Source organism: Salmo salar, chromosome 11 (assembly GCF_965601325.2).
Source record: "Salmo salar chromosome 11, fSalSal1, whole genome shotgun sequence".
Taxonomy (NCBI): Eukaryota; Metazoa; Chordata; class Actinopteri; order Salmoniformes; family Salmonidae; genus Salmo; species Salmo salar.
In genome coordinates, this window is record NC_138301.1 from 90218343 (window position 1) to 90234656 (window position 16314).

Genomic DNA, 16314 nt, shown 5'->3' on the forward strand with positions numbered 1-16314 from the left:
ATTAAATCGGGTATGTTTTTTATCCAGCCGTGTCAATACTGCCCCCTAGCCCTAAATGCATGCATTTTTAGTTCTATCAAGTTCATATTTATATCCAAAAACAGCGTTTTACTATGGCATTGATGTTGAGGAAATCGTTTCCCTCCAATAACCGGCAGTCAAGTCAGCGTCACAAATTAAATAATTAAAATTAGAAAACATTGGTAAAATATTATATTGTCATTTAAAGAATTATAGATTTACATCTCTTGAACGCAATCAACTTGCCAGATTTAAAAATAACCTTACTGGGAAATCACACTTTGCAATAATCTGAGCACTGCGCCCAGAAAAATACGCGTTGCGATACAGACTAGACGTCATGTTGGGGAGATCTAAAATCGAAAATACTATGTAAATAATCCATTACCTTTGATTCTCTTCATCAGATGTCACTTCCAGGTATCACAGGTCCATAACGAATGTAGTTTTGTTCAAAAAGCTCATCATTTATGTCCAAAAATCTCCGTCTTGTTAGCACATGATCTAAGCCAGCCGGACTTCTCGTCATGAACGAGGGGAAAAAATATATTTACGTTCGTTCAAACATGTCAAACGTTGTATAGCATAAATCATTAGGGCCTTTTTTAACCAGAACATGAATAATATTCAAGGTGGACGAATGCATACTCTTTTATAACGTATTGGAACGAGGGTACCCAACATGAACTCGCGCGCCAGGTGTCTAATGGGACATCATCGTTCCATGGCTCTTGTTCGGTCAGATCTCCCTCCAGAAGACTCAAAACACTTTGTAAAGGCTGGTGACATCTAGTGGAAGCAATAGGAAGTGCCAAAATATTCCTCAGCCCCTGTGTTTTTCAATGGGATAGGTTTAAAGTCAATACAACACATCAGGTATCCACTTCCTGTCAGAAAATGTCTCAGGGTTTTGCCTGCCAAATGAGTTCTGTTATACTCACAGACACCATTCAAACAGTTTTAGAAACTTTAGAGTGTTTTCTATCCATATATAATAAGTATATGCATATTCTAGTTACTGGGTAGGATTAGTAACCAGATTAAATCGGGTACATTTTTTTTATCCAGACGTGCAAATGCTGCCCCCTAGCCCTAACAGGTTAAACTCACAGACACCATTCAAACAGTTTTAGAAACTTCAGAGTGTTTTCTATCCAAATATACTAATAATATGCATATTCTCGTTTCTGGGCAAGAGTAGTAACCAGTTTAAATCGGGTATGTTTTTTCATCCGGCCGTGAAAATACTGCCCCCTATCCACATCAGGTTGATATAAGACATCACACACCAGCTGTTATTGACAAATAGACACACACCCCCACACCTCGTCTTACCAGAGGTAGTGTCTCTGTTCTGCTGGTGCATGGAAAATCCCGCTAGCTCTATATTGTCCGTATCATTGTTCAGCCACGTCTCGGTGAAACATCAGATGTTACATTTTTAATGTCCCGTTGGTAGGATAATCTTAATCGTAGGTCATCAATTTTATTATCCAATGATTGCACGTTAGCAAGAAGAACGGATGGCAGTGGGGGTTTACTCACTCGCCTACGAATCTTCAGAAGGATGCCCGATCTGCGGCCCCTTTTCCTGCGTCTTTTCTTCACGGAAAAGGCTGGGATCTGGATATCATAAGGTGAATGCACCAATTTGTAAGTCGCTCTGGATAAGAGCGTCTGCTAAATGATGTAAATGTAATCTGGGCCTGGTCCAGTGAAAGCAGGATATCCTTCTCGTCGGACTCGTTAAAGGAAAAAGTTTCTTCCAGTCCGCGGTGAGTAATTGCTGTTCTGATGTCCAGAAGTTATTTTCGGTCATAAGAGACTGTAGCAACAACATTATGTACACAATAAGTAAAAAAATAAGTTACACAAAACGCAAAAAAACGATCAAAATAGCACAATTGATGGGACAATGTAAAGCGTCTGCCATGTTCTTCGGCGCCATCTTTTTGGATTAATCAAGGTGATAATGAAGTCCAGGTGTGCGCAATGATTGGGAGCAGGTGTGCGTAATGAAGATTGACAGGGCCGGTGGCTAGTAGACCGGTGATGTCGAGTGTCGGAGTGGAGGAAGGTGTGACAGTCATTGGATTATGATGTTATCATTTCAATGTTCAATACCAAACCCTGTCGTCTTTTTCTTTGAGTCTGACAACAATGGTAGGCCAAAAATAAATGTTATGTTAGGCCTATGTTCTTTTTTCTTTCACTGAACTGCCTTACTGTGCTGTACATTGTAGCCTACTGTTATTATTTACACTGAGTGTAGAGAACATTAGGAACATCTTCTTAATATTAAGATGCACCCCCTTTTGCCCTCAGAACAGACTCAATTCATCGAGGCATGGACTACAATGTGTCGAAAACTTTCCACAGGGATGCTGGCCCGTGTAGACTCCAACTGCTTCCCACAGTTGTGTCAATTTGGCTGGATGTCCTTTGCTGGTGTACCATTCTTGATTCACACAGGAAACGGTTGAGCGTGAAACACCCGCAGCATTGCAGTTCTTGACACACTCAAACTGGTGCTCATGGCTCCTACTACCATACCCCGTTCAAAGGCAATGAAATCTTTGTCTAACCCATTCACCCTCTGAATGGCACACATATCCATGTCTCAAAGCTTAAAAATACTTCTTTAACCTGTCTCCTCTCCATCATCTACACTGATTGAAGTGGATTTAACAGCTGACATAAATAAGGGATCATAGCTTTCACCTGGATTCACCTGGTCAGTCTATGTCATGGAAAGAGCAGGAAAGAGTTTGGGGTACAGGAGGCGCATACGCATACAGATAGGACACATGGGGTGTGAGTAGCTCCGTTTTGTACCAAAAAAATTGTGGCTGTACGTAGGCAACAAAGTTAAAATTAAGCCTCTAAAATTGATAGATCCATTGGCGGATTTAGGTATAGGCGACATTGGCAGCCACCTGGGGCGGCATCTTGCCGGAACGGTGACATTTGCGAGATAGGTTTTCTATTGCTCATTTGCACGTCACGTCAATGATATCGTGTCACTGTGTGGGACTGTGGGTCAATTAATCTTGTCGGAGTGGGCGCCCTGATTCTAGTTTGTGAGCTAGGCAGGCTACTGCCTGGGAAGGTCTCTCACTCAGAAGTACGAGATGGGGAGGCGGGTGGGGGTAGGTTGACCTCAGGTCTCCCCACTGGAAGCCCGAGGTAGGGGGAGCATCTATCAAATAGCGCACCTCTAACTTTGTACAGTACTAATGCAATTAGTAAAATCAGTCACACTACGAAATGCTACCAAATAAACTACAATTCATTGATAATACTGTGAATATATAGTTTCAAAGACATATTATTGCAATTTTTTCTGGTTTGTGCGAAATCGTTAAGAATACTATAAAACCAGTCTGTACACCACCAAGGTGAATTGGTTTAGTCTTGACTCTTGGTTGTCAGTGTTGGGGGATGGGTAACGTATCGATGCTCGAGTGCCAAATCAACACAAATTTGTTTCTATTTGGCTTTGTTACTTCTTTTTTATATTTATGAGTTATTTTTGTATATATTTTTATATTTATATAGTTTAAATGTTATGATGATTTATTTGTGTTCCAAATGTCTGAATAAAAATTACAGTTAGTGCAGAATGGTGCCATTTTTGTTGGTGGGGGGGGCTGAAAGGGGTGGTAGCCAAGGGAGCAATACAAGCTAGAACTGCCACTGGATTGATCAATATATCCCCAAGCAACTGGGAGAGAATGAGCAGTCCGTTATGTACAACAGCAAACCAATCAGTTGGTAAAGTGGTGTGGCAACACGAATTCAACAAACCATGGCTTCCCCCAGAGGAAAAGACAAGGAGCAACTTGATATACAGGAAAACATAGCTAAAATGCTCTCAATGCTCACTAAAACAAAAAAACTGGTACAGTCTGTTGTTAATAAGTAGATTAGCTAAAAAATTAAGTAGAGTCTATCGTGTCAGACATGCACATACAAGGCGTGTGCATGGATGAACGACACAACAAAATTTGCCTTCTGGAAAAAAAACTTTAGAAGATGAATTGGAGTAGCAAGAAAACAGAATGAGATGAAACAGCATGAGAATAGTGTCCTTACCAGAAGAGGAGGGAAAAGGGGACCTTTCCAGCTACTTGGTCAAGCTAATATCAAAGGAACTTGACGTGGATATATCAAGGATCTGGAACAATGCCATAGGATCGGGCATGAAACAGAAGAACGCTAAATACCCTCGCATGATAATCTTCAAGCTGTGGAACTATCAGACCAAAGTCATTCTGAAGGCACAGGGGGCAAAGGAGATCAAAATCCACGGCCAGTCCATTTCATTCGTCCAGGACCTGTCTGCTAGGCTGAGAAAAAAATGCAAGCAACACATTCTGATCAGACATTCACTGGAGGAAAAAGGAATCAAATATCAATTCCGCTTCCCGGCGATGCTGTGGGTATGGAAGGGGAAGCAAAGGATGGAATTCTCAAGCGTTGAAGAAGCCCATTCTGTCTGCAACATTTTAACAGTGTAATTAGTACATTTCATATATGCTGTCGCAAAAATAATAATTTGGTTGGGTTTTATGAAGGCCTTGGCTAACAGAATAATATTTTCTGTGTTTCAAATAACTTAATAGCATTTGCATTAGTTTATATTACTGTAGGCTATATTTAAAACAAAAAAACACAAACACAAATTCAAGTGTTCAATAAATGTGACATCATAATTGTCATGTGAAGCATCACTACTTCACATGAGCGGCATTTGAATGTAAAAACAAAAGTTTTAGCAAAATGCCATTTTTGGCAGAAATGCCTTCTGGAATATGTGAACTTTCATGTGCCTGAACCTCATTGAGCATTCTGCGCTGTGCTCTTGTAGTCATCTTTGCAGGACAGCCACTACTAGGGAGAGTAGCAACAGTGCTGAACTTTCTCCATTTATAGACAATTTGTCTTATCGTGGACTGATGAACATCAAGGCTTTTAAAGATACTTTTGTAACCCTTTCCAGCTTCATGCCAGTCAACAACTCTTAATCTTAGGTCTTCTGAGATCTCTTTTGTTCGAGGCATGGTTCACATCAAGCAATACTTCTTGTGAATAGCAAACTCTAATTTTGTGAGTATTTTTCATCTCATTGATTGGACTCCAGGTTAGCTGACTCCTGACTGCAATTAGCTTTTGGAGAAGTCATTAGCCTAGGGGTTCACATACTTTTCCCAACCTACACTGTAAATGTTTAAATTATTTATTCAATATAGACAAGAAAAATACAATAATTTGTGTGGTATTAATTTAAGCACACTGCGTTTGTCTATTGTTGTGACTTAGATGAAGATCATATAACATTTTATGACCAATTTATGCTGAATTCCGGGTAATTCCAAAGGGTCCACATACTTTTTCTTGTCAATGTATTTGGTCCGCAAAGTTTTCTGAGCATTTTTCATTGTTGGACATAAATGACTATAAAATCACCAGGAAATCTGTAAGTGATCTGTAAAATACAACAACAACAAAACTGTGTGGGCTTCTTGCGGTCAATTTGCAGTGTACAAATGATTTATAATTATGTTCCAGCCCAGGACCATCCGCTCAAGAAAAAACCTTCTTTCCCATTAATGTTATTGTTAGGCCAAGAAAACGTATGCAGAATAAAACTATTAAGAAGAACTTTAAACGATTAAGCAAAAACCAGTGAAAAGTCTCCTTTGACAAACGGCCAGGGATGACAAAGAGTTGTTCAGCGGAAAGTAACAACTTGGCAATAAAGAGAAGCCGAGTGAAATATACTTTTCCCTCCATGGAGGCCATGCTTGGTACTGGATTTATGACTCCATTTTGGATCCCGAGGTGATTTTCTAGGTCTGTATAGACGTGGGCCGATTCTCAAACAGAGCCACAACCTTGTTGGTTTCATATAAAATTGGTGGGCGGAAAGAGTAACTGAATCTCTTTAATATGGTGCCATTTGCTGCCTCAGGAAGACCTATAGTGGTGAATTGCAGTGTCATTCCCCGCCTTCTCTTTAAATATTAATTGCACCCATTATGGTCAAGGAGATTTTCAACCAAGTTTGTAAAGGCATCGTTTGAGACAGCCATAAACGTTTGCAGTTCTCCTCCTGACTGCTTCTAAGTGATTACTTTAGTTTAAAACACCATGTTTTCCAAAACACTTAGAATAAAATATTTGAGGCTAATATCGACGCAGACAGCAGAACACACTCTTAATGACTTCTCCATTTTCAAAACGAATGCCCAGCATCCCAATTTACAGTACTCATCCTTTTACTGGCCTGCTTCAATCTGCAGTAACACTCAGCGCACCAGCTGTGTTCAGGTGCTAGAATTCAGGGCAGAGAAAATGATCCCTGCAAACCATAACCAGACTTCATCCAATGAGTAGGCCCCTACTGTGCTCTATCATCCCATCATATCACTATTCATCAAGCTTTAATTTTCTCCTGTGGAAAATAGGGGCGGGTGTATTATTTATTCTTATTCCTCTGGAGACGGCATGATTCTGGTATCAGGGTGCTCTAGGAGGAGCCATAGACACACTGTCCAAAAATGTTTTTTGAGTCAACTTAAAGTTTGTAACCCTGCTCCCTCAAAGTCAAGTCCAATCTAAATTCTATGTTAAATTAACTTCATCTAAAGTTACTTCAACATAGTATACTAAGTGAAACTGACAAATGTGGATTGAATGACCCTGCACCCATTAAAACCTCACCACTATTCCACTACTTGGCCCTATTTGATCCTACACCAGGCCGGCAGCCTGGGAGGACGGGACACTATCGTTCAACAGACCTTGTAATATCTCTGCAGTAAAAGCTTGTACACCGAAGTACTTCTCTGCAGCTGCCACCACAACGTATATAGTTGATAACCATGGCTATGAACGCTAAGAAGCCAACCTTACTGAAGCACTTGTTATTCCTATCACTCTCTATTGGCCTCAGCCTATTTACAGTGAACCGCTTAGGATCCCTCACCATGGGCCCATCTTCCTCTACAACTCTATTCACTGCCTCAGCATACGACACCTTCTGTACTACTCTGACCCTGGCAACCATGACTTGCCTTTCTCTCACCGGACACTTCTACTCTCCAGCAACATGGGTACCCCTACAGTTAACAAACACAGCTTTTTATACCGATACTACACATTCCTTTGTCTCATGCCCTCCTGCACACTTCTCACATCCAGGAATCTCCCTCCTACACACTACTGCAACACGACCAAAAGCTTGGTACCTAAAACACTGTAATGGGTTAAGGACAACAGCTCTCACAGGATAACTGACACATCCTAACATGACTTTGTCTGGTGAAGACTGCATAAAAACTCAGCAGGACAGACAGCAGTGATGGTTGTACCTTACATTCAAAATATTGTGTCAAAATTAACCGTTATACTATATGATCTGCACATGTACCCAAAAAGGTCCCAAAACAGTACCATATGAGTTCATATGTTTACCTCTGAAGGTACCTTATCTGTACATTGACCTTTTTGTACTCCAGGGAACACTGTCACCTAATTGTACCCTTATTTCTTTAGAGTGTGTGGATGTTCTTGGTGATAAATGTGTACCTGGTGGCACTGCAGAAACATCGATGCACCCGTGACCAATAGGTTGCAAGTTCAAATCACGAGAGCATTTATGCTCCTTTTACATCAAGTTTCCCTGAGCACTGCTATTTTTAGGTTGCTGTTGTCAGATAATCAGACAATTATTGACTTGACTGAGCAACTTTTGGCAAAGTGTACCAGTGTGCCACAAGCACATCTGAAGTATCCTATAAGAATATCTCTAATTGCAAAAACAGTAATACAGTAATGATTTACTGTAACATGATCATATTGTCAGTATCATAAAATGTACTTTGTTAGTACAGCAACAAAGAAATACGTTGAAGCACATTGACTTGACTTAAAATTAAAGCAGCATGATAAGAGATATATATATTTTTTTACAATTATCAATTTAAGTTGTTTTATTGAGTTGACTTTGGAAAATGAGCTGAAACAACTAAAAGGCAAGATTACTTTTTACAGTGCATGGTTGATTTGATGTACAGGGGATTAATATACTGTACGGGTTTGTTCATAAGAGTTTAACTCTTCTATCTTGTTAGCAACCAAATAGATCCAAATTGGCTAGACCTGAAATATGAACATTAGGTGGCTAGTCTGCTTGAGAGATTGTGTATGAGACCTGTGTTCATTTTCTATAATGCCTGCTACAAGAAGTTGGTCATTATTAGTGGATGTGCATTAGTCATCTGGTCAGATTTGTAACACAAAAGGGAAGATCAGTGATTATTGCAAAAAAGCAGGTTAAACTATTTTGATAAAATAATTAAATTATTTGTGGGTGTTATGGTTGTGGGTGTTATGGACCACTGACGTGGTCTTCCTGTCTGGGTTGGTGCCCCACCCTTGGGTTGTGCCATGGCGGAGAACGTTGTGGGCTATACTCGGCCTTGTCTTAGGACGGTAAGTTGGTGGTTGGAGACATCCCTCTAGTGGTGTGGGGGCTGTGCTTTGGCAAAGTGGGTGGGGTTATATCCTGCCTGTTTGGCCCTGTCCGGGGGTATCATCGGATGGGGCCACAGTGTCTTCTGATCCCTCCTGTCTCAGCCTCCAGTATTTATGCTGCAGTAGTTTATGTGTCGGGGGGCTAGGGTCAGTCTGTTACATCTGGAGTATTTCTCTTGTCTTATCCGGTGTCCTGTGTGAATTTAAATATGCTCTCTCTAATTCTCTCTTTCTCTCTTTCTGTCTTTCTCTCGGAGGACCTGAGCCCTAGGACCATGCCTCAGGACTACCTGGTATGATGACTCCTTGCTGTCCCCAGTCCACCTGGCCATGCTGCTGCTCCAGTTTCAACTGTTCTGCCTGCGGCTATGGAACCCTGACCTGTTCACCGGACGTGCTTGTTGCACCCTCGACAACTACTATGATTATTATTATTTGACCATGCTGGTCATTTATGAACATTTTAACATCTTGACCATGTTCTGTTATAATATCCACCCTGCACAGCCAGAAGAGGACTGGCCATCCCTCATAGCCTGGTTAATCTCTAGGTTTCTTCCTAGGTTTTTGGCCTTTCTAGGGAGTTTTTCCTAGCCACCGTGCTTCTTTCACATGCATTGCTTGCTGTTTGGGGTTTTAGGCTGGGTTTCTGTACAGCACTTTGAGATATCAGCTGATGTACGAAGGGCTATATAAATACATTTGATTTGATTTGATATGGTTGTGGAAGGTTTATATTTAGCCTAGGTATAATATTACAAGCCCTGAATTCATTAGATTATTCCTGACTGAAATGCTTTGTATTGACCTTTAATTGTTAAACAAAGCTTGTTTAGATAATAACTTTTATGAAATGTAGATATGTATCGTGAATCATCCATACATTTGAAAAATAAAAGAGAGATGATTTTTGGCCATATCACCCAGCCTACCTGGGAATACTGATTACTGTAGCTTGCCTCATGAATGTAAACCTGATGTTAGGCTGATGCAATGCCACTCTGCTTTGTCCACAGTTACATGTATGCATGTACACACGCACGCATACACACACACACACTGAATCTTACACGTATGCACATGCACACACGCAAACACATTTTTTCAGCATCTGCCGTGAATCTGCAGAGTGCCCAGCGATAATATAAACTCATTTTATTCAGAGGTGGTGGTGGTGGAAGACACCAAGTGTTAAACATGGATATGTAAATTATAGCTCCAGGGGTAGATTATACCAATTCATCTCTGTCTTTGGCTTTTGTCTATCTTCTCTCACCCTCATAAACATGCATGGGTCCCTCTGAAACACATTACACACGTTGGCTTTATAAAAAGCAATATAGGAGCCCTTTGATTCTCTTTACACAACACACAAGATAATGCATTATAAATCCCAGCCCAGGAGTATAAAATATATATTATGAGCATGTGTCCTGAATTTTTAAAGCGCTGTGCGAAAGTGGCCTTCAAGTCTTTGGCCCGAAGCTGCAGTTCTTTGTTGCTGAGGAATAATCTGCAAGACAAACCCAGGTAATTAACCAGGTAATTAACCAAATGGTGTGAAAAACAGCTCCCCGGACCGCAACAATGAGGAAGTCTCCTTTGGAATATCAAAGTGATGTTGTCTTCCTACCAGAGTGACACAGCACATTGGCTCTCCACTTAAGCTTAATTTTAGCTTAATTACAATACATTTGAATCATCGAGTGGATGCTCTTACCTTGAGTGACTTCCGTTCACTTCTGAGGGTTATGTATGTGGATGTCAATTAGGTCATAAGAAGGACAACAGAGCTCTTTCTCAGAACCAACTAACACTGTAAGAACCAACATACAATGTAAGAAAGAAAAGAGCAGTGTCCTATGTTTCACCCCGGCCTGTATGAGACTATCCTGTAACATTTTAATCCATTTAAGAGGAAGAGTTTGCTCCCTGCAGTAGACACTGTAAGAGTTTGCTCCCTGCATAAGCCAACCAGGGGTTTAGAGATCTGCCAACTGCGAGCGAATTTAACAGCCCTTATTATTAGTTGGAGGAGAAATTATGGGGGAAAGAAGTTCTGAATCCTTTGAAATATCTGTGAATCCGTGGGGGGTCAATTCTGCGAAATAGCAGCATGCCCCCCTTTTTTACCGGTCCAAACAGTATCTGTTTGAAGGACTTTAACATTATACTAGTACTTTGCTGGGCATTTTGCTATTTGGCCCTGTCTTTCTTAGTCTCCTGTTATTAGCATCATGCTACCTTTGTTATGTTAATGATAATGTCCCATTGTTTCTCTCCCATAGCTTGATAGCGTGAGCTCAAACCCTTAAAGTCTCGGACAAAAACAACAACAACACCAGTATGATGCTTCCTATGCTAGCAGGCGCCCAAGAAAAGTCTTGACGCTCTTTGATGTGGTGCTGAGATGGTAACATCACTCTTTTCTGGCACTATTTATTTATTTTTCTTCCTCTCCTTCCCCTCCAGGCTAGCAGGGGAGAGTTTTATGCTGTGTTGTGCTTCGAAAGTCAGGTGGAAAAAACATAAGCCGTGAGAGAAATACAAGAAAAAAGTCTAAACACTTATTAGCCCCTGAAAGAACCATCAGACTCCTCTCCCTCTTCCATTTTCCTCCCCACTAATGTGCTGAGCTGGGCAGGAGATGCTAACGTCTTAATTACACTACTCCCAGATAACGATAACACTTGCCTTGGCCTGTTTAACAGTGCCTGGGAAGAAAGCACTATCTGAAACACAGTTAGCGGTCGCCAGGGCAATGTTACATCAAGCTGAAAGCACATATCTGCAGACCTGTGGACTTGAGTCACATGACTTGGACTCGAGTCACAAATATGATGATTTTAGACTCGACTTGACAAAATCAAAAAAGACATGCAACTCGACTTTGACTTTAACACCAATGACTCGTGACTTAACTTGGACTTGAGCCTTTTGACTCAAACTGATTTGATACCCTCCCCAAGCCCAAATATAGAAAATGTATGCCATTAAAAAAATTGTGCAGCGGCATCAACTCTTCATTTAATGGATTACAGTTTGAATCCGACAGCAGCCAATCAAATTGTACCAGCGGAGGAAAAGTTGCGCGTGGCAGTGCAGAGGAACGTTGGTGGGTGAATTCAGACGAAGCCCTTGGAAAGATGATGCCCAAAATTATTATTTTTGCATATAAAGACTACGCTGTAGTCAACAAAAAATGGATTGCAACTTGCAAAACATGCAGGAAGAAAATTACAGACGGAGGCGCAACAATTTCCAACTTTTTTTACATTCGAAGCTGCACAAAGAATGGTAAGTCATGGCTAATATAGCCGACAGCTATATATAACTTTGCTAGTGTAACATGTAGGCTAACGTAACGTTAAATCAATGAGCCTCCACACAGTCAGTCAGTATGGGAACGTGATCATTGCACCCAAGATTGAGCTACAACTGGCTAGGCAGTTGGTAGCCTAAATCCTGCCTGATGTTACTGCTGTTCCTAAATCGATTGACATACGTTAGCCTACTGTAACCACACACAGAGAGGGTGTGTGTGTTAAGGTTGGGAGATTGTGTACAAGCCTACATCGCCCGATTGCGATCCTCAATAGTCGATTGCTATTGGGGGGGTGCGGTGCTACTGCCGCCGCTCAATTATTATTATTTTTCTTCCGATATCTGTTTTAATATGCTTACATCTTACAGATTTGAACAATACCAGATGAACAAAAGTGTCACAAGTGAACCAAAACAGTCTCCAATCTCACAGTTCATGGAGACCCGTGTAGGGCAGTACAGCATGAATCATCCACAGCAGAAAGCTTTCAACAATGCATTACTGTACGAATAGGTTATCGATTGCACCTCGCCTCTGTCTATTGTGGTCTTCCCTGTGGCTCAGTTGGTAGAGCATGGTGTTTGCAATGCCAGCATGGTGTGTGCAATGCCAGGATTGTGGGTTTGATTCCCACGGGTGGCCAGTACAAAAAAAAAAAAAAAAAAACGAAATGTATGCATTCACTACTGTAAGTCGCTCTGGGTAAGAGCATCTACTAAATGACTAAAATGTAAAATGTGGAAAACAAGAGTTTGTCACTTTCTGTCAGTGGTTGACTGTAAGTACAGCTCAGTGTGTTGTAAAACATTGACATCAAAAGTAGAGAACCTCACTTCAGAGATATGTTCAAAACTGAAAACTCAGTTGAGCAACACAGACAATGTTTCAGTCACAGTGGACATTTGGTCCGACCGAAAGATGAGGGGGTTCCTTGGTGTCACTGTGCACTGTATGAAGAAAGATGGAGAGAGGATACAGCTCAAGAAGAAAGATGGAGAGAGGATACAGCTCAAGACCCATCTCTTGGCCTGTGACTGCTTCAAAGGCCCACACATTGCCGAAAGAATCGCTGAGCAATTTGAGGCCATATGTGATGAGTACAGCATTAAAGATACATTTGACTACATCATTAGTGACAATGCTGCCAACATGAGAAAAGCATTCATGGTGTGCTTCCCCATTGAACAAGAAGATGAAGTACATGACGAAGATCACATTGATGACCCAGAGTTCTGGAATGACCTAACCCTGGAAGACCAGCAACCAGTGGAGGCTGCAATTGCAAAAAAACTGTGTTTGCAGTGTTTTGCCCACACTCTCCAGCTGGTGATTGGAGATAGCTTGAAAGAAACAAAAGTGATGACTCCTTCTCTTTCAAAGTTATCAAAAATCAGCTCACTGCTGCATACAAGCACAACATTCAAAGAGGTGTTTGAGGCTGAATTTGGGGAAAGAATCATCCCTGCTGCTGCCAACACAAGATGGAACTCGACAAGTGAAGGCTGATTTCCAATGTGACCATCTAAAGCTCTGTCATGTTGTAGAAAAGGTTGGGCACAAGGAGTTGTTCTTCACAGTATGGGAGGGGAATAAGTTGAAGGAGTTTGTGGACATCCTGAAGCCATTTGGCAACAGATTTGACACAGGGGGAGAAGATAGTCACAATCAGTTCTGTTGTTCCCTCTGTCCTGTCCCTGAATCACCACCTGGAGCAGCGGAAGCCTCAAGTCCATTTCCTGAGCAGCCTGGTCAGAATTCTCCAGGCATCCCTGAACAAACGATTTCTTGGAATCTTCATTAATGTGAAAATGGCCAGGACACAAGATGTAATCACTGCCCCCTTTTCAGATCCAGTCTACCTCAAAGCAGCTGCCTTGGATCCGGCTTTTTCTCTGATGCGGGTGGAGCACCATGTGCTGGTCAAGGAGGAGGTCAAGGAGGAGGTGGCACAAAGAGTGAAAGGTAAATATTATTGAGTTTAATGTAACTAATGTATCCATTTGATTGCAACAATAATACTTTTTCAGTTTAACCCAGTGCATCACCAATACTCGAATACTGGCCTTTTTGTTTCTGCTTTTTACATGTTTTGCTAGAACTGATTCTGCAAGATGCTGCAGGGACTGAGCAAGCTGTGCCTCTTGTTGATGAGGAAGAGCGAGAGGACCATAGTCTTGGATATCAAGAAGGGCTGTTTGCAGCATACTGTAAGAGGCAGAAGAAAGCTGTTGAGACCACTCCAGCACTACAGCTAAGTCACAACTTAGACATATGCGAAGGACAGAATGCCCTCTTGTTCTGGACAATGAATATGAAGGCTCTTCCTTTACTGTCCCGAGTGGCCATCAGGGTCTTGGCAGTGCCTGCCTCCAGTGCTCCGCTCCTGGAGCGTGTCTTCGGCCATGGTGGCATCATACTGTGGCCTCATCGTGCACAAATGACTGACAGACTTATCGAATTTGGTCTTTTGCAAATGCAATGCATCATAGGGCCCTGAGATAAGAGAAAAAAGGAAACTGTTTATGCATTACATACATCACACACACACACACACACACACACACACACACACACACACACACACACACACACACACACACACACACACACACACACACACACACACACACACACACACATACACACACACACACAGTCTCCATGTTCAGGTTTTATCTCCCATCTTTGGGATCTGTATTTTTTTTTTTTTCAGGCCAGTGTTCAAATTGTAGGCCTACTTAAAGTTCAGTAGCAGTTGTATTGATGTACCTTTTAATAAATGATTGTAACTTTATGGAAGGATTGTTTTAGGTGTCTAGAGTATATCTAGAGAGAAAGAGAACACTACAATATTTAGTTTTTGTTGTCATATTGATGTGTCTTTCTCATGGCTACCCATGTATTTCCATGGAAAAATAAAGTTTATTTGGAAAGTAATGAATATATACATGTTTAAAAGCATTTGATTTGCGTAAATGTAATATACTAACTATTACTCTTGTTAAAAATATGAAATGGTATTACATTTGTTGAAGAGCACATTATGACTTGTTTAGGACTCAAAACTCAAAGGACTTGAGACTTGACCTGGGACTTGTCGGTCTTGACTTGAGACGACTCGGACTTGCCTGTCTTGACTTGGGACTTGACTTAGGACTTGAGTGCTAAGACTTGAGACTTAATTGTGACTTGTAAAACAATGACTTGGTCCCACCTCTGCATATCGGTGTGTAAATATCTCAAAGCCTTTCAAGTGTTTTTTTCCTATTCCCTTCCCTCTGCTGTTCTGTGTAATAGGACATGCAAACTGTAGCCCAGTACCAAATCTACTCACAGTACATCAAATGTCTTACTTCTAATTCCCTACACAGATCAATTATCCACCAGCCTTGAGTTCCATTGCAGTGCCCTGTAGCTGACACCAGGCAGCCTGTGAGTTCTGCATGTCTCCCAATGGTGTGCTACCCAGTGGTGAGTCAGGCCTATCTCCTCCCTGCAGAGTCCCCAGTATGGAGCCTGCTGGTAGGGGTGATGAAGGCTCTTAAAACAGCCCTGGTGACGAACGGCAGCTATAGCTGTCCCCATAGGGGGATTTTTCTGCATGCTACCACTCAGCTAGAGTCTTTAATGATGACACTATCAAAGCCATGTCGGACTGCCGAGATCACCCAGTGTTCACTCCCCTATTAGCAGGCCTGCTTACACAGCCAGTGGTGGTGGCTAGGTGAGAGAGGAAGGGTTGAGGAAGCATGCAGGGAGAACGGCTTCCAGCAGCAGTAGATAGATGAGAGAGAAGAAGATGGGAAAGGGGAGTTAGGGAATCCATTATCTACTGCGACTGGCTACTGTAAACAGAACCTAAAGGTTCGTAGCTCTTTACACTCACAACCCTTATACGGGATGAAAATGGCAGATTTGGTCACTGATGAGCGCCTAAATTGGAACGCAGTGGTTGTACAGGAACATGCTATACATGACGTCAGAGCTCAGGGTCTCAGTTCTACAGCGCTGTATGGTATTCAACTGACAGACGTTGTCAACGTGAGCGCCATAACAAGGAAGATGCCCCCATCCCTCCCTCTTGCTAATTAGGCTAATTTGACGGTTGTCCTATGTCCTCCGTCACCTATGCTAAAGTTATGCCTTACATGAATGACCAGACACTGTTTACAAAGCTGTTTATGATAAACATATGTGTTTATTCAACATAATGTGGGATTAGCTATGTATTTCAATGTCTTGTTTGTTGATCACCTATGGAAGAAATTAAACGTACAGAATATTACAATTTGGTCGTACGGCAGAAATTGGTTTGTGTGAGCAAAACCTGTTGTGCGTCACCCAGGACATAACTCTTTATGTTCATGTATTTATCGATCAGAAAGTATAAGTACAATGTGAGCATGTTTGACAAATGAAACGTTAAG